This window comes from Candoia aspera, chromosome 2 (genome assembly GCF_035149785.1).
Source record: "Candoia aspera isolate rCanAsp1 chromosome 2, rCanAsp1.hap2, whole genome shotgun sequence".
Lineage (NCBI taxonomy): Eukaryota > Metazoa > Chordata > Lepidosauria > Squamata > Boidae > Candoia > Candoia aspera.
Genome location: NC_086154.1, coordinates 239,655,900 through 239,675,776, shown reverse-complemented (window position 1 = coordinate 239,675,776; position 19,877 = coordinate 239,655,900).

Here is a 19,877-nt window from a genome sequence, read left to right as displayed (position 1 = left end):
GGTGAAGTCCATGTATAAAGCCGTCTCTTAGGTTGTTGGAAGAGAGTGTTTGTTATGCAGAGTGAGTTGTCTTGGCAAAATTCTATCAGCCTATGTCCTGCTTCGTTTTGTTCTCCCAGGCCATGCTTACCTGTAATTCCAGGTGTCATTTGACTGCCCACCTTAGCATTCCAGTCTCCTGTGATGAAAATAACATCTCTTTTAGGCGTGTTGTCCAGTAGGTGCTGCAGATCCTCATAGAACTGCTCTACTTCAGCTTCTTCAGCATCTGTGGTTGGGGCGTATATTTGGATCACTGTGATGTTAGATGGCTTGCCCTGAATTCGAATTGAGATCATTATATCGTTTTTTGGATTGTATCCAAGCACTGCTTTAGCCACTTTACTATTAATTATGAAGGCTACTCCATTTCTTCTGTGGTCCTCTTGTCCACAGTAGTAGATCTGATGGTCATTTGATGTGAAGTGGCCCATTCCAGTCCATTTCAGTTCACTGACGCCCAAAATGTCTATCTTTAATCTTGACATCTCACCAATAACCACATCCAATTTGCCCTGGCTCATAGATCTTACGTTCCAGGTTCCAATGGCGTGTTGATCCTTAGAACATCGGATTCGCCGTTCACCACCAGCACCGTCGGCTGCTAGCCGTCCTTTCGGCTTTGAGCTAGCTGCGTCATCACATCTGGGGCTAGTTGAACTCATCCTCTGTTCCTCCCCAGTAGCATTTTGACCATCTTCAGACATGGGGGTCTCATCTTCCAATGGTATACCGACATATCTCTGGTTGTACTGATCCATTTAGTTTTCATGGCAAGAATACTGGGGTGGGTTGCCATTACCTTCCCCTGGGATCGCATGTAGTCTGACCTCTCTGTCATGACCTTCCCGTCTTGGGTGGCCCTTCACGGTTTAGTTCATGGCATCACTGAGGTGCTCAAGCTCCAGCACCACGACAAGGTAACAATCCTTTGCTGAAGATGACCACATACAGATGTAAAACAATTCTTCCATGAAGTCCACTGGAAGTGAATTTCATTATTCTGTTCCCACTGGAATTTGCAGTGGGCTGAATGCTAACATTAGTCTGTTAATAAATTTGTTATCATTTTTCTTTCTAAAAAAAAACTTATTAGCATTTGCTTAATTCCAAAAGGAAATGCATCTGAAAAAGCTTTGCTACTGAAGATTACATGCAGTACAAGTAACTGCACGAGATACTTTTAAAATGGGAACTTACATTGCATTTAAAAGCCTGCATCAAGAAAATGTATATATACAGGAACATCCCAAAGAATGAAATCAGTGTATTTACACTTAAAAAAAAAATCTTCAGCAAATGCTGACATTACCACTGAAATAAAAGAAGTACAGGAAGCTTCTGTTTACAGTTGCAAATATAAAGAGTTACAAAATTTTCTGCTAACTTGAAAAAAAAAGTAGAAAAAAATGCCAGACTGGAATACAATCCTGCAAATGTTGACTATAAATCAGACAGGATTCCATTGTAAATAATCACACATTTTTATAGGTTATGCCATACAGCATTGAGTAAATGACAAGGAGCAGTTGGGAATTTGTGCTGTTTTGTTACTGCCACAGGCCCACTCTAGGCATTTTTGTACCTGAGACAAAGGTCCCTCCATCAATCTTCTTACAAAAGTGGATGAGATGTGATGCTGATTTCTGTTTCATTACTGAAAATGGAAAAATATGATTCAGTGTAGCTGAAGGCAGCAAGTTACTAGCTTAAGAGGCAGAAAGCAAGTCAGATGGCATACAGTTCTCCATCAGCTCAATCTTACTCACTGTTTCTGAGCACCTGGCATCTAATGGTAGACCTGACCCTCTGCCATCAAAACAGACAAGCAAGTGGATGAGAAGAAACAGGAGACAGAAGCTTGCAAGACTACACTTGTGTAGGAAGCAAAGTTCTTCAGGCTAGGTTGCGGGGAAAAGAGAAGGAATTAATTCCTCCCTATCTTAAATATAAATATGCATCAAATACGAGTGATGATATTGTCATCTTATTTTATTATTTATTTATTCTGCCTTTTAGGATTGACAATTAACAATAAAGGAACCAACAGTCATGAAATACACTGCAGACTACAATTGTTACAGTAGCAATAAAAGCCTTGGAAAACATATCCAGCTGTTGTGATGTCTTTATATCTACAAAGATCAGAATGGTGCAGGCAAAGGTTTTCCCTTTGACAGTCTATGGAAGGTAAAGTTGGACTTTGAAGAAACAGGATAGAAAGAGTATTGATGCTTTTGAACTTTGGTTTTGGAGACAACTCCTGAGAATACCATGGCTAGCTAAGAAAAGAAACAACTGGATCATCGAACAAATCAACCCAGAGTTCTCACTCAAGGCACAAATGACTAAGCTCAATTTATCATACTTTGGACACATTATGCAATGTGGAGAAGGCTCTAATCCTGGGAAAGATGGAAGGAAAGAGAAGAGGATGACAGCAGCAAAGTGGATGGACTCAGTTACAACAGCAATGGATGAACTGTTGGAAGACCTGAAGGACCAGGTCAGGGACATATTGTCAGGGAGAAAGTTTACTGTATGTAGTTGTTAAGAGATGACACCAACTTGATGGCACATAATCCATCAATCAAACAATCTCAGTTTACATTTCAAGCAAGACAAACCTGCACCCAAAGGCTTGTATTTCTCAGCTAAACACAAATATTTATAATGCCCTTATTATGTAATTAATGCAGGTGCTCTTAAAACTGTTTTAAAATATGTTTAATATAAGCTTTGCTTCCAATGACTGCTTCAATATTTATAATTTGTAAATGTATTTTATAAATGTTATGCATCCTTAAGCTGGAAGCTATAATACTTTTCTTAATAAAAAGATATTTAAGTCTACCATTCAATCATTGTAGATATTTTTATCCATAAATTTGTCCTGCTTGTATTAATGATTTCAAGAAGCATTTGTAATCCAGTCAGGTTTTTTTCCCCACTCTATTACATGTGAATGCAAACAACATTTATGCAACGCAATACTAATAAAGACATAGTTGTTTAGGCTAAAGAGTTACTGAGCAATTTCAAAGGAGGGCTGTATAAAGGAGGGCTTCACTTTTATGGACTTCATTCCCCTGGGGGGAATACACACACACACACACACACACACACACCGTTTTATTTAAATCTGTATTTAATTATTTAGTTATTTAATTAACATTAATTTTATGTTACATTTTAGTTTAAAACCATACACCACTTTGTAATGGCTATTACATACTGAAAGAAGTCTTACACACTTTTGAACTTATAGATTTTGCATACCTATTGTGAGAAGGAATTGATCTGCATGATTATATAAGCTGCATTTTTCCAACCTAGGACCCTTCAGCCAGGTGGACTTTAACCCCCCACAGCATGTCCTTTGGGAACTCTGTGGATTGGATTGTAACCAACCCATCTGGAGGAAATCAGGCTAAGAAAGGCTTATGGAAAGGCTGGCATCTGTACATATAATCCTCATGTGAACAAGCCAGTTTTCTGAAGCCTCACCACTTTATTGGCTTTGCTTGGCCACTGGGGCAACAGTACACTTCTTACTTTAACATGTCCTGAAGTGCTGGTGAGCTTCTCGTAATGTAGAAATGGGAAAAAATACATACATTTTTTAGATAGTTTCAAGGCAGTCTTTAAGTTGGGAAATACTAAAACTGATGTTTGCTTCAAGTTAATAGATATAAACAATTACACAGCCATTCTTACCCAGGCATAAGCAATAAAGCATCTACCACACTTCACCTAGAACACAGCAGCTATAACCTGGCAGGTTGAAGATAGAGTTTTTTCTTTTTCTGCCAGTTAATAGGCATACTAACTGCCCCCTTTCCTGAACAGGGATAGCCTAGGTACTACTGTCCATAGACTAGTAATCTCACTCTTAGAATATTGTAATGAGATCTGTGTGGGATTACTCTTGAGCTGAGTCTGGAAGCTGCAACTGCTGCAGTATGCAATGGCCAAGTTATTACACGGGGTGCCTGGCCCTATTATACATGTTACATTTCTGTCAAATCAATCAGCTATCACACCAGATTCAAGGTTTTGCTTATGCTGGATAGGGCTCTGGGCAATTTGAAACTGGGATATTTGTCCTATCGTTTTAGGCAGAGAGAGAGAGAAAGGTCTTGTGCAGCAGATGCTGAAAAATACAGAATGGTGACAAAACCTTGGAATATAAAGTTATGGGATCTGACAGCTGACTCTATGGTTCCTCTGCAGATATCTTCAGGTGGCGGGGAGATCTCTCCCTTCACCAGTGTCAAAGAATTTTCATTACATAAAATTTGGTGGGGATAGCCAATTCCTCCAAACAGAAATACTTCTAAGAGATTTGGCTCAGACTATAGAAAGCAGAAATCTCAGAAAAATTGATGTTCTTATTTTACTGATATCTGGCGTGTATGAAGAATCACTGACATTTTATTTTATTTATTTATTAAATGTATACACCACCCAACTTACTATGCAAGTGACTCTGGGCAGCTTACAAATAAAAGGTCATAAAACCCATTATAAAAGTACAAGAAATACCAGAAATATAAAGTTAAAAGAGAAAAACTAAAAGGCAGAGAAAATGTCTTCAAACCGCCAACTACCACCAGGGCTGCCTACCACTATCAGATCCCCAAGCTAGTTGGCAGAGCCAGGTCTTAATGCTCTTCCGGAAGGCCAGAAGCGTGAGGGCCAGCCTCACCTCAGGGGCCAAGATGCTCCACAGGGCGGGGGCAGTGGCAGAAAAGTCTCTCCTCCTAGACCCCACCTGTCAAAATTCTTTAGCCTTTTAGATTATGCTGAAGTACCTGTGGCCACCGTAATCTTTCCAGTGGCAGTGCAAAGACAACAGTGTGGCACAGCAATGCCTCTTCTCTGTGCCACTGTAGTGCCAAGTAGGTATCAGTATCCAATGCAGCTCATCTTCCACCTTACAATACCATTCATAGATATTTTCCACCCTTTCCAATCTAATGGGTAGGATACAGTATACTGAAATCTATTCCACCTCACTCTTTGTTTCATTCAAGAAGGATAGCCTAATGTATTTCACTGAACAAACATATTTATATTCTACTTTTCAGGACCTCCCATCACTTTCCAAAGAAATTTACAAAGCATTTAAAATAATATAAAAACTAAATTAAATAAAAGTCAAACAATCCAAGAATTAAATGCAAACAGCAACAGGTAAACAAGAACCTGCATATTCAACAGATCAATAAGAGTGAAATGAAAGGGAGACACCGACAAGGCCATAGATACCAACAAGGCCATACAATCTACTTCAGAGTGAGACAAAACATTTATAAGGCCAACCCAAAGTTTTAATTTTTCAAGTGATATATTCAATATTTTTCCCAGCAAAAGAGGAGAAAACAACAACCAGGAAGTAGGGTGATTGTGAGTAGTACTATTATTGTTTTCTTTCTCCCAGCAAAGCTTTGGTATAATCTCTGCACTTAATAGAATCCAAATTCTGTGTCTACAGACTCTTGTCACACACTGGCTTAGAATGTAACCTATACAAATATGGCCAGAGTATCAGCCACAATTTTTCCTCCTTTTAAATATTTTTCTCTTGTGAATTGTTCTTGGAAACTTGAATCTTGAATGTTAGGTAAATCTTATTCTCTAATAAGGTACTGTCTCAATATGGACTTTGAGTTTTGTTTTGTATTTTTTCTCACAGCTGACATGGCTTGCTTTACTGTTTCTGTGTTTTTAAAAAGAAAAAGTATATAGATAGGGCCATTGATTAAAGACCTGATCTCTGCTACTAATAAACCTAGAGACTGGACCAGAGAATTAGGTACTGGGTATCAGTTAATTAGCTGATAGCTACTGTATAGCTTACATGACCTAGTTGCAGACCATTTTTAAAAGGCTTTATAAACTTGGAAAACATAGCTGAGATTTTAAGAGGCAGTTCAGTCCCCTGGTGAGTTTATTTCTTCTGGGAATCAAACTTTATCTATAGGTACACCTACGCTGCAATTGAGAGCCAGTTTGGTGTCGTGGTTAAGGCATCAGGCTAGAAACCGGGAGACTGTGAGTTGTAGTCCTGCCTTAGGCATGAAGCCAGCTGGGTGACCTTGGACCAGTCACTCTCTCTCAGCCCTATGAAGGAGGTAATGGCAAACCACTTCCCAAAAAGTCGACAGGAGTCAAAATTTGAAGACACACACGCATGCACACGCGCACACACAGACACACAAACAGAGGTTACAATCATTATACACCTGGAACAGCCCCACAGATCACAGTGGGATTTACTTCTAAATAAACATCCATAGTGTTAGAGCACAGAGCTATATCTTGCCCAACACAGAATCAAGAGGATTTTCTGTTGATACAATATTTACTTTGCTAGACTCATTGCTGCCAATAAAAAATACGTATGAGCAAAGAAATATAATGCTGATCTGATCAGAATATTCTTTCAATCCTTGGGAATTTCTGTAAGAAGTAGGAAAAAATGGTAATTTAATCAGCATTTCCACCTATTTTAACATTTGCTAAAGTGAAAATTGAATGTTGAGCTGAATATGTGATGTAAACAAAAACATTTTTGGACCTTTCACAGAATGGAAAATGAATCATAATGATAAAAAAGCCAGCTGGCCAGTGAAAGAGACACAGTGAATTAATTAAAAAAAATTCAGTCCTTTTACACACATACTTGGAAGTAAATGTGGCTATCTTTACATTAGCCCTAAGATCCCCCACCATAGTTTCTAGAAGTGTGACATTTAAATAGAGACCTCCCTTGATCTAAGTTTGATTTCAAAACAATAGGTTCTATAGCCACAGATTAAGTTAAGGTCTGACACAATGAGAATGCCCAAATATTTGGCACAGGCTCATCCCACAGTGATCCAGGACTACGTCTGCTCTACAGCAACCCCAATTCTTCGGAAAACTTTTCAGTCCGATAAAGAACTTGATTCTTTGTTTGCTTTTCTGGACATGTGTTTAATTCTTAATAATTGCAATTAATTTTCAATATTCTTGTTTGCTGAGTCAGCTTTAGTCTAAGGCAAAATAAGCACTGGCTTAGGGTGTCAAAGCTTAGGGGATGCCAATGCCAACCCTCCTTCTGAATTATACTAATCTCCCACATTGATGGGAGGTGGCAATATTAGTCAATGTTGCGCAGGGGTACCATATATTCTTGAGATGGCACTGCTTGTTTTTTTGTTAGATTTATATCCCACTTTTCTTCCAGGAGCTCAAGGCAGCATAATAGCACTCCTACCTCCAAATTTTTCCATAACAACAATCCTGTGATTAACTAGATTGAAAGCAGTTTGCACACTGTTCAATGCCAGTTCTTTCAAAGTCTAAATTATACTGAGAGATTTTTTTAAGCCATATGAAATACTTTACAGATGGATGTTCTAGGTCATCCATTTATGTTTTATAAGTGAGAAACCAGAAGGCATGGAGAGATTAATCAGTACTTCAAGATGGCATGCCAGTAAAACAGAATCAGAAACAGTTCTGTGGTCATTTTATATGCATTGTAATTACCTCCAGACAATAGCCTAGACATTTCCTTCTTAGCACAGTTGCATGCTTAATTGCGTTACAGTTTCTATTTTTTTAAATACCTCCCATAAATGTTAAGAAATGATGCCCCCATGAAGATTAATGTACATTATAAAAATAAGTTCAGAGATTTAATATATTCTCTTCAGTGCAGGTTTAACAGCTTTTCACACTGAGTACCATATTTATATTATGCTGAGACTGCTCAGTTTCAGCCACTTTATCTCTACAAAATGGTTTCCCTCAGGAAAGGATTTTGAGTGAATAAAATGCAGAATGGTTTGAACTCCCCAAAAGTTCATATTAAGTTGTGTAAAAAAAAAAGCCTGTTTCACACATTCCATAATATACAGTAGGTTCTTTAAAAATCTTTTGATGATATTCATGTTTCATTATTGTATGATCATTAAGAATATATGAAGGGTTTACACTTGATTTCATTGTAGATAAACTGGCATAATCAGTATTTGTACTGTTTGCATCCTAAAGTGTTTGCATCATTTGAGTATTTATACCATCTGAGTCTTTAAATTCATTGAACGTTCATAGTAGTTTGACTTTTAAAACTGATTTGAAATACCTGTTCATGCTCTTAAAAGCTTATTCATAAAAAAGTTAATAATACTCTGGCATCAATTTTAAGAAGTTAACTTTTTACAAAAAATATTTAAAATATAGACTACATTGTGAAAGGTGAAAGGCCCCCTGTGCAAGCACTGAGTCATGTCTGACCCTTTGAGGGGACGTCGCTTTCGTGACGTTTTCTTGGCAGACTATAGAGCGGGGTGGTTTGCCATTGCCTTCCCCAGCCGTCACCTTCCCCAGCAAGCTGGGTGCTCATTTTGCCGACCTCAGAAGGATGGAAGGCTGAGTCGACCTGAGCCGGCTACCCGGGAATCCAGCTTCCGCTGGGATCAAACTCGGGCCATGGGGATACTGCCACCTACCACTCTGCACCACACGAGGCTATTATAGACTACATTAGCTTATAAAATAGTTCAAAATATACTTTTTCTAGTTTAAATCTTGAAAAGTTGAAAATCCTCTGTTTTAGATTTAATTTAAATTCTCTGTATTTTTAGAATGAATTGATTTAAAGACCTCTGTATTTTTAGAATGAATTATGTTCTGTAAAAATGTTTCCTATTCAGAATCTTAAATGTCACAATCGATCATTTTCTCCCAAACTACAAGAACAAAATATTTTGCAATATAACTCCTTTTTAAACAAAATAAGCATTATTATATAAATGCAACTGAAAATCAAGCTATAGGAAAGATCAGGTAAATGGCATACTGGTTAAATGTGGTTATTTGTAAAAGGAACTAAGGTTGCAACCAAATTTACTCATGCTTAGATTCATTAATATCAGTAGGTCTGTTCTAGGCACGAAGGAATCTGAATCACATTCTTATTACCGAACTCTGATAAAGAAGACAGATAAAGAAGAGTCAGAAAGAGCTTTTTTTAAAAAACAAAAAAAACAAGGACTACCTAGAGTAAAGCAAGCAATTCAAATACATCGGACTTAAACTAGGTATGCAGTATTAAATGCCTTTAAGTGGGTTTCCTTTAAATACGACTCAATTGAATCCAAGTCAATGCTTAGTTATTGTTCATTTCCTCACCCTTTATAATCACCCACTGAAAACAGTAGCAGTATTTTCCTCAAAGCATGAACTTGTAAGCTTTTCATTTCTTTTCCACAAGTAATTCTCTTTCCTCCACAGAATATATGGAATCTGCATAGTTATTATTCTAATAATAGTTGATTAACTCAGCCTGCTTCTGTCCCAGTAGAATAAAGAGAACTCAGTCTGAAGGAGGGGCATGGTTGCCAGTGCAGTCTACTTCAGCATCTATGCTTTGTAAGTTCACTTCTCCACTACACCTACAGCATCTTCTACCACCACCCAGCCCTAACTGGAGTGAGGTAAGGCCTGTTACTGACCCATCGGCACAACAGAGGACCCTATAAGTCAGGGTTCCTCGACCTTGGCAACTCTAAGCTATGCGGACTTCAACTCCCAGAATTCCAGCTTTGCTGGCTGGGGAATTCTGGGAGTTGAAGTCCGCACAGCTTAGAGTTGCCAAGGTCGAGGAACCCTGCTATAAGTCGCTAATGCTGGAAGTCCAACATGAGTTGTTCACCATCTAGCATAAGAACTGTAAGGTAAAGGTAAAGGTTTCCCTTGACATTAAGTCCAGTTGTGTCCGACTCTAGGGGGCGGTGCTCATCTCCGTTTCAAAGCTGAAGAGCTGGCGTTTGTTCATAGACACTTCCGTGGTCATGTGGCTGGCATGACTAAACAGAACGCCATTACCTGCCCGCCGAAGCGGTACCTCTTAATCTACTCACATTTGCATGTTTTTGAACTGCTAGGTTGGCAGGAGCTGGGACTAGCAACGGGAGCTCACCCCGTCACACGGATTCAAACCGCCGACCTTCCGATCAGCAAGCTCAGCAGCTCAGCGGTTTAACCCGGAGTGCCACTGTAGGAAAGCATAAAACTACAGCTGTTCTAATGTGCAATTCCTGATAAAGAGAAAGAAAAAAATCATAAATGGCATCATTATAGTTATTATCTGTAGCATTTGCACTGATTAATGTCTCATCTCCAAAATGATAATGAACAATGTAGAAATACTTAGTGCAACAGACTGCTTTTGGTCACTACTTCCTTCTTTTCAAGAACAGCACAATGACACCACTGTGGACAAGATTGTGTGTTAGACTGAGGTGTTGCATGTAATGAAATCTGGTATGGGTACATCACACAGTCTCTAGCCAGAGCCCACTAACCCAGATTGTGAAAAATTTAGAGCAGCTACCATGAGGAGAATTTTTTTCCCATTTCACTTGTTCATAACATGTTACTGAAAATGATAACAGTTCTGCTCACTGCAAGTAAAATCAAGAATTGTAAATGAAGCTATTCTATCCTGCCACTAGCAGCTCTTTGCTGATTACCAAAGGAAGTTTTCCTTAAAGAGTGATGTCACTCTCTGATCCATCAGCCACTGTATAACTGCAACAACTACAACCTCTGGCTCACTTTCTCCATGCCTCTTCCTTCAAATCAACTAATTGCATCCAAGAAAGACCAGCTGTGTGCTTATCCATCAACATAACCTGCAGTCATTTCATGCTTTTCTGAGTAGTTTAAAGGTTTTAACTTCTAAAATGTTCACTATGACAAAGAAAGCAAAAGATCATTGGGATATATTTTTTTTCATAAAGCAATATACTGTATATGCATATGAGGAAAGTGGGAAGAAGAGGGAAGAGGAAGAATACAGGAAAGCCCTTACTGCAGATTTGCTGCCAAGTGTGAGATTTTTATCCTGTTTTTTTCAATTTGGTGCCAACTGCTATGGTTTCAGGGGATGATAGACATTATAGCTGACACATCTGTAGGGTAGTAGATTGGGGAAAGGTTTGTAATGCTACCCTGTTAAGATATTCATAACATGAATGACCTGGGGAGATGATTACTCTGTTTCACATTCAGACTTGGTTACCCATATCTATAGCTTTTACCATAGATAGATACTCTCTCTCTCTCTCTCGCACACACACACACACACATGCATGCTATATATACACATACATAGTTTTGTTTTGTTTTTGCAGGGCTAGACTCAGCAGCTGCCTAGAAATATACACGTCCAAACGCTACAGCCGAATCTGCGATTCCAGCCATCCACCCCTTCCGGGCACGTCTCCGGGTGGTCTGGAATCTGCCCTCCTTCAGCGCTCTGTCCTCCCGGTTCCTGGCCAGCCGCCCTTGCCCGGCTCGTCCGCGCGGCTTCGGCTGAATGGCGGCGCCCCTCCACCCCTCCCTCCCCATTAACCTTCTCCCCGACTCCGTCCCTTCTTCCCTCACCTGTCGGAAGGGAAGGGATGGCGGAGGGTGGCTGAAATGGCCCCGGCCGCCGCCACCGCCGCCGCGCAGAGCCCCCTATCCCCTCGCCCTTCCCGCGTACCGTCTGAAGCCTTGAAAGGACGAGGGCCAGGACATCCTGGATTTCTTCAAGCCGGGCCGGTGGCCGGTCTCCAGCGCGAAGGACGCGCGGTCCATGGCTCGGCAGTAGAGGTAGCGCTCCGTGTCCGAATAGCCGCGGCGCCTCACCCTGCCGCCGCCCCCGACGACGCGACCCCGCGAGGCTGGAGGGAGAGAAGCAGGGGGCGGCGGCGGCGGCGGGAGAGGAGGCGGCGGCGGCAGCGGCTGGTTCTGGGGCGCCTGCGGCTGGTGCACGAGGAACTGGTGCTGCTGCCGGAGCTGGTAGCGGCAGTGGTGCTCATGGCGCCACAGATGCTTGGGCACTGGCAGGTTCCCGCTTCCGCCGCCGGCCGCCGGTTCGACCAGGCTGGGGCGGTTCTCCTCCGCTTCCATGCTTTGGCGGTCGGGGCAGGGCTGCAGAAAAGGCACCGCTGTTGATGTCGCTCTTCGCGCGGCTCGGAGAGGCGGCAGCAGCGGCCGGCTCCCTCCCCAGCAGCCGCGCTCGCCCGCCCGCCCGCTCCGCTCCAGCCGTAGCGCGACCCTCGTCTCTCCGCGCTCGGCCGCCCGGTCTGCAGGGTGCGGGAAGACAACTGCGCTGCTGAAAAGTTGGACAGTTCCCGCGCCGCGCTGTTGACGAGCGGCGGGCAGAGGAACGCCCGCACTCTCCCCCTCCCCTGGCCGCTAGGAGACGACGTCGCCCGGCTTCATGCCGCGAGGCGCACAGGGGCAGGAGCGGCCGCCGCCGCCCCAAGAAGCAGGCAGAGGCGCGGGAGCCCAGAGGAGGCTGTGCCCGAAGCAAGGTTTGCCGGCTTCCCCCGACCCCAGCTGCTACCTTTCTGCCTTCCCGAGTTTGGTTTCTTCTTTTCTCTCCCGCTCGCCTTCCTCAGCCGGGCGCGCTGCGGCTGGCCCCCTCTCCCCTCCTCTCGGGGCAGACCGCGGGGAGCTGACTTCGGGTCGGAAAGTTACCCGAAGTCGACTTCGCTTGCGAAACGGAGGGGCGGAGGGCAAGCAATGCCAGGGGTCTTGAGCTCCTCCTCGGGGTCTTCCCCGGTTCGTCTGGGGGGGTTGTTTTCTTCTTCTTCGCAGGAGGAGGGGGCGGTGGGAAGGATTCCCCATTCAGCCTCGCCAAGCGCTCCCGCTTTGAAAGCTTCCTTCGACTGGTGAAACGCCAGGCGCGCGCAGGCGCGCGCTTCTTTTCTCCTCTGCCTCTTTCTCCGAGCAATCCTTGCTGTGAATCAATACTGCCAATGTTTTAATTATAGCGACATCTGTGCCCACTATTCTGAGTGAAGACTGGCTCAAGCCCTCTCATCATGAACCAGTCATTTCAGAACTTTCTGAGAGCCAAAGAGGGGGAAAATAACTTTAAAAACCTTTCAAATGATTTCAGTTTAAATACAAACCCCAGCTAATAAGATGTTACCTTAAGTAATGCCACAGTACTGCTAAAAGGCAGGTTCCATTATAAAGTCAACTGCATGAGAAGAGTTTCTGTTAAGGAAATCAGGCAAAGCAGATGTGGGCTGGATCACGGCTAATTGTTTAACGTGTTGTGTGAACCTTGCTTCCTGTTACTTAACTGTGGTTGAGCAAATAATTGTTTAGGATGATTAGGAACTGAGAACACAATTTGGAGTCGTGATTAGTGCACCCATAAAGTAAACCCTCAATTTACTGGACTAGGGGGATGTCTGTGAAAGTCAAATGGTTGTTTAATAGTAAATGGGATTGTTTAAACCAGAAACACACTTCTGCGGGTGAAAACCTCCTTCAACTGATAGTAATGATAATTACTGTATAAAACAATGCTTTTCTATAATAACTTGCAACCAGCATGTTTTGTCCATTAAATCTGAAATCTGATCCAACAGTTAAATTGTATTAGGAGAGATGTAAACAACTACCCCCCAATATCATAAAACTACTTTTCTCACACATAGACACACATATACTGTATCTATATATATACGCATACATACACACACACTGTATGTATATATACATACATACACACACACGTACACACAGTGAGTGTGTATGTATGTATATATACATACAGTGTGTATGTATGTGTATATATATAGATACAGTATATATATATTCTGTATGTATACACACACACACACATATATATATATATAAATTCAACTTTGCCTTCACTCTACTGAGAGAGAGACTGGAGGGGTCCACACAGGTACTGATGAACAGCGTAAGTGAATCTGTAAGGCTGCAGTCAGTGGCAGTGCTTACAGAACAGACTTAACCAGGTAAAGGCCTAGCAATTAAATCCCCACAATATATTAAATTTGGTTACAATTATTCTTGATTAGATTTTTGGAGGACTTTGCACAACCCAGCTTTTTGAACAGAGTCAGTACAGATTCCTTTCTTCTAATACTGTTCTTGTCCAGGTTTTCAATCAACCTGTTAAAGAAATCTTGCTTTTATCCTCAGGCCTGGAAGGGGAGGCACAACGAGACTGAAAAGGAGTAAGGGAGAGGCCGGCTCTCACTTGAGATTCATTAGAACATCCAATCCTCAGCAACTCAACCAGAGACAGAATCAAAGATGCACCGAACAAGGCTGCATGATTCCATTTGCACCCACAAATCCTTGGATGTGATTTCCAGAGACCTTGCAAAAGCTACTAACCAATTTTAATTTGTAATTGTAGACTTTAATGTGACAATGTACAGTTCATTTATTCATCTATTTTTAATTAACTCATGGAAAACATTTCAGTTAAAAGTATTGAGGAATACAGTAAGATGAATTGACTATGTAGTCTGATATATTTCATGGAATTACGGTATTGTTATGGCTTTATTTGCCAGAGCAACATTCAGATGATGATACAGGTAGAATTCTTTGCCTGAATAATAAATATACAGAGTTTGTAAGTGAATCATTACTTCATCCTATTCTTTTATCTCAATCACAAGCCATATAAAGCTTTCTGTGTGAAGCAGCAAAATTGAATTGCATCCAGCTATCAATGGGTAGCAGTGATTTTAATAAGGAAATCATAAGCTCCCTATAATCAGCCTAGAGCTGGAAGAGGCCCAACTGTCACTGAGTCCAACTGTCTACTCCAGTGTTTCTCAATCTTAGCAACTTTAAAATGTGTGGACTTCAACTCCCAGAATCCCCCAGCCAACATGGTTGGCTGTGGAATTCTAGGAGTTGAAGTCCACACGTCTTAAATTTGCTAAGGTTGAGAAACATTGGTCTACTCACTTAGAGTTTATATTCCTTGAAGTGAAGGGAAGCCTATTGCATCCTCAGTTGGAAGCCTAGGAAGTTTTCCCTACTATTATCGAATTTGTCCATTTTTACCATTGTTTCACATTCTATATTCTGGGAAAACAGAGAACAGTTCTGATCATAACATTCTGGATTTCCTAAGCTTTCCAAAATGAAAATGAAGTCTCTGAACACTTTTCAGTAGAGGCTGAGATGGAGCATATTACACTTATCCAGAGAGAAGAGCACTATTAATGGGTACTGATCATGATGATTCCACAGAAGAGCCACGCCTCTGAATATCAAGTACAGTGTCTAATTATACAAGGACTCCATTATGTATGATTGATTGCTGGGGAAAGCAAGAAACCTATTTATCCTATTCCATCTCAGATCAAAATTATCTGGGATGGAGGCTGAATAGAGATTGACACTCTCAGTTTTTGTAGGACCAGGAGTACATGCAGGAACTTGATCCTTCCTCTCTCAACAACTCCTTAGTGCCTCCTTTTCCTGATGCATTTGAAAGAAAGGTATCTCTGTGTGTGTGTGTGTGTGTGTGTGTGTGCGCACACGCACCTATGTTCTTGGTTTTGCCTGAGAGATTATACAAGGAGATAAATTTCCTCTGACAAACGACTGGAGGGCATCTCCCTAACTGCCACAAATTTTGCAGGATATATGAACTTCACTCAAATTCTGAGAAAATTTTCTTCCTCTTAGTGTTGAAACTCTTATTCTCTACCTCAAAGAGCCAGTGTCTTACATCTGACTGTTATATTTAGGATTCACAACACATATGTTGCCAATAGAAAATAATATATGCCATAAATAATAGATAAATTGCAAATAGTTTGAATGGGAAATGTACATAGTAATTTAGTCTAAGAGTGACTGCCTAGGCATTGTGTAGCTCAAAGATGATTATGTAACAGTGTTTCATAGGGCAAAACTGAACCAACTAAAAATTCCAAGAATTTGTGCAAACTTACTGATAAACTGTCTTTTTTTTTCTTCCTATAGCAGCCGACACTTTTCCATTTCATATCACATCTGCTTTTGATTTTTTCTATTGTGAGGAAATGTATTGCTCCTTAAAAGATGGAAGACATGTTAGAAAAAGTTTGTGGCCTGCTTTTCTCTTTGGTATATCTGTTCCCAACCATTTCAGTTATTATTTCATATAGTTGTTTCCCATACCATTCTGTCTACATCTATTCTGTACAGTAGAACCACATGTGAAGAAGAAAATTAGATAGTTGCTTCCAGCTCCCTGATCTAAGTGGTTAGCACAAAGTCACTTCAGTTTACATGCATGTTATTTGATGTTGGTTTTTATTACAATTATGGTTTTTATTGTGTTTCTCTTATTTTGTCTCATAGTCTTGGGATGGAGCAGCATACAAATGCAAATTCATTCATTAATTAACAGCACAACCTTATGCATGTTTATACAAAAATAAGCCTCATTGGGTTTCATCCACACTTAATCATATATTGGTAGACCCATTGAAGTCAATGGCATTTATATTAGAAGCTTCATTAATTTTTATGGGGCTTCCAAGTTTAATGGCATTTACTCCCAGCTAAATATGAATAGAATTGCAGCATAAATCAGAATGCCTGGTTCCTTTTTCAGACATATCTCATTTTGTAAAACAATTAAGTTCTTGATGATGCTAAGGCAGGGCAGGCAATCTGGTAGCCTCCAAGGCTTTGAACTAGAGTTTATAATTCCTTGTCATCAGTCATGCTTGCTGGGGCTGAAGAATTGAAGTTCCAATCATCTGAAGGGCATCAGATTCTTTGCCCCTGGACAAAAGCCAGAGTCACCCATAACCAAGCAGTGTGCTGCTTTCATAGGGCAGGTTCCCATACTACACCTACTCCCAATGACACTACCAGTTTCACTGGTGAGAATGGACACCCCCAAAAGAGTCACTCATGACAGGAAGGTCATAGTCAAGGAATCAGACTGTATTAATTCCACTGAAAAAAGAAATGGCAAGCCACTCCAGTAATCTGCCAAGAAAACAAAATAGGTATTCTCAACATGATACTGGAAGATAAGCATTCCAGGTTGGAAGGGATCCAATGAGCTAGTGGACAAGTGCAGAGGACAATTATGAATAGTACTAGTGTTTATCATGTGGCTGGATTAAAGCTGAAAGAACATTTAACTGCTGATATGTCCAGAGTTAAAAGGAAAATTCAGTATCATAATGGTATGAGACCCACTGCTAGTGGAATGTCAGAACCATGAACTAAGGTAAACTGGAGATAGTTAGAGCAGAATGTCAAGACTGAATGTTGACATACTGGGAACTTCCCAACAAAGGGGATCTCTTACTGAAGACAATAAAAGCATAGGAGAAAAAGAGTAGTCATGTTATTAACAGAAAATTGTCAAAGACCAGGATTGGATGCAATTCCTCAAAATGATAGAATGATCTCAGTTTGAGCCCAAGACAAGCCAATCAATATTATGGTGATCCTAGTCTTTCCTCCAACCACAGATGCAGAGGAAGCAGAAATTGAAAGGTTTTATGATGATCTGCAGCTTGTCAATATAATAAGAATGTAAAAATGATATACTTACTGTAAGTAACTGGAATTCTAAAGTTGAAAGTGAAAAAAAAATCTGGAATAATGGAAAAATGGCCTTGGTGTCTGAAATAAAGCAGGATACAGAAAAGAGTGCTGCCAAGGAAATTCAATACTTATAGCAAATACCTTTTTCCAACAACCTAAAAGATGACTCTACACATGGACATCAACAGATGGACAACATCAAAATCAATTGATTATACACTGTACTCTGCAAGTGAAGATGGAGAAGCCATTTTCAGTCTTAAAAATGACTTGTTGCTGATTGCATCTCAGATCTTGAACTACTTCTTGCAACATTGCAACTTAAACTAAAGAAAACAAAATCATCTGACCAAAAATATACAATTTCAGCAATATTTCATATAAATATGTTATGAAGATAAAGAAGAGATTTAATAATAAATGAAGTTTCTGAAGAAATGATGATATTCTGAATATAAATTGCAAAAGCTGGTGAAATAATATTCTGTTCATAGCAGAAGGTAGCCAAAGAAAGAAAGAAATAAAAAGACAAGAAAAAATTGCCTAACTAAACCCCAAATTCCAGAAAATAGCAAGAAGGGACAAGGAACTATATCTAAATAAGCACTGCAAAGAAATGGAGCAATCAAATGAAACAACAAAAGATTTATAAAATTAAAAAACAGAAAATAAGGAACACTTGATAAAAGACAAGAAGTTTAAGATTTACTAGAGACATTTACTAGAGTAGATATAAAGAAAAAATGTATATGGAAGTAGTGTACAAAAAATGTCCCAAATCAATGATACTTAAAAAGTTTGATTACTGAACTATACTCAGACATTTTAGAAAGTGAACTTAAATGGGGTCAAGAAAATATTGCTAACAACAAAGCCACGGGAATTGATAAAATACCAGCTGAACTGTTTAAAATCATAGTAGATGATGGCAAGTGTACCCGCAGTTTGTGAGCAGATACAGAATACACAGCAGTAGTCAAGAGAAGGGAAAAAATTGATTTATATTCTAATACCAGGGCAATGCTAAAAAATGCCCAAACTAATGAAAAATTTTACTTAGCTCACATGGTAATATGGATACTCAAGATTTTGTGATTTAGACTTCAAAAATATATGCAATGAGAAGTGCCAGATGAGACCCAGACACCTAACTTACATTGTGACCATCCAGTGGATAAAGGTAAAGGCAAGGAAGTTCCAGAACAGATGTCTGTTTTTGCTTTGTTGATCTTGAAGGTGACACACACAGTGGAAAAGTAATGCTTTTTAGCCTCAAGGATTCATTGCATTATAGTAGTCCTGGTGGATTAAATGAATGTCTGTATTTATTGTAGTTTTCTTTTACAGCTGAGTTTTATGTACAGAGTCTGGTTTAAGACCATACAGTACTAAAGTAAAATCAAAGACAAGGTTTATCAATTATACTAAGACTTTTGACATTGTAGACCACCACAAATTATTGGTTAACTCTTAAAAAAACATGGGTCTATCAGGCCTCTTCACCTGCCTACTGAAGAGTTTGTTTGATAACTAAGAAACAATAATTAGAATGGAACATGGAACAGTGGAGCTAAATATTTTAAAGTTGGGGAAGGAGCACTGAGGAGTGTGCATATCGCCACCTCAATTAGTTAACTTACATACAGAACATATCATAAGAAATGATGGCATTGAAATTGGAATAAAAATAGCAAGGGGAGAAACATCAACAATTTCAGATTGATACATTAGCTTTATCTACTGCCAGTCAGACTCTAGGCAGTTGGAAGTAAAGAAGACTTAAGAAATGCTTTGTTGAAGATGAAGGAATGGAAATTAAAAGCTGATCTGCTACTCAATATCTTAAAATGTTAAGATCATGCCAAGAGGCAATGCCAACCCAATGCAAATAGGTGGAGAAGACGGTGGAGTAATAACAGACTTTATCTTCCTAGGCTCAAACATTCATAAAGATGATGATTATAGCCATGAAACAAAGAGACAGCTGCTACTTGAAAGAAAGATTACAACGAATTAGACAAAATGCTAAAGTGAACAGACATCACAATGAAAACATGTCAAGGCCATAGTTTTCCCAGTTGTAATAAATGTGAAAGCTGGGTCATCAGAATAGCTGAATAAAAAGAAATTGATGACTTTGGATTGTAGTGCTGGGGAAAATTATTGAGAATACCTTGGAGAGGAGGACAAAAAAAAATCATTCAAAACTACCTCCCTGGAAACACTAATAATGAAGCTAAAGCTTATATGGACTCATAATGCAAAAGCAGGAGTCATTAAAGAAGACCTGATGCTTGGAAAAATCAAAGACAATCGAAAACTCAGTGGACAATAGAGACAAGGTAGTTAGTGTTTTTGATGGGAAAAAATGAGCTGAAAATAATTCAGAGAAACATAACAATCTTGGCAAAATGATGTCCATTATTTTATTAATATATAAA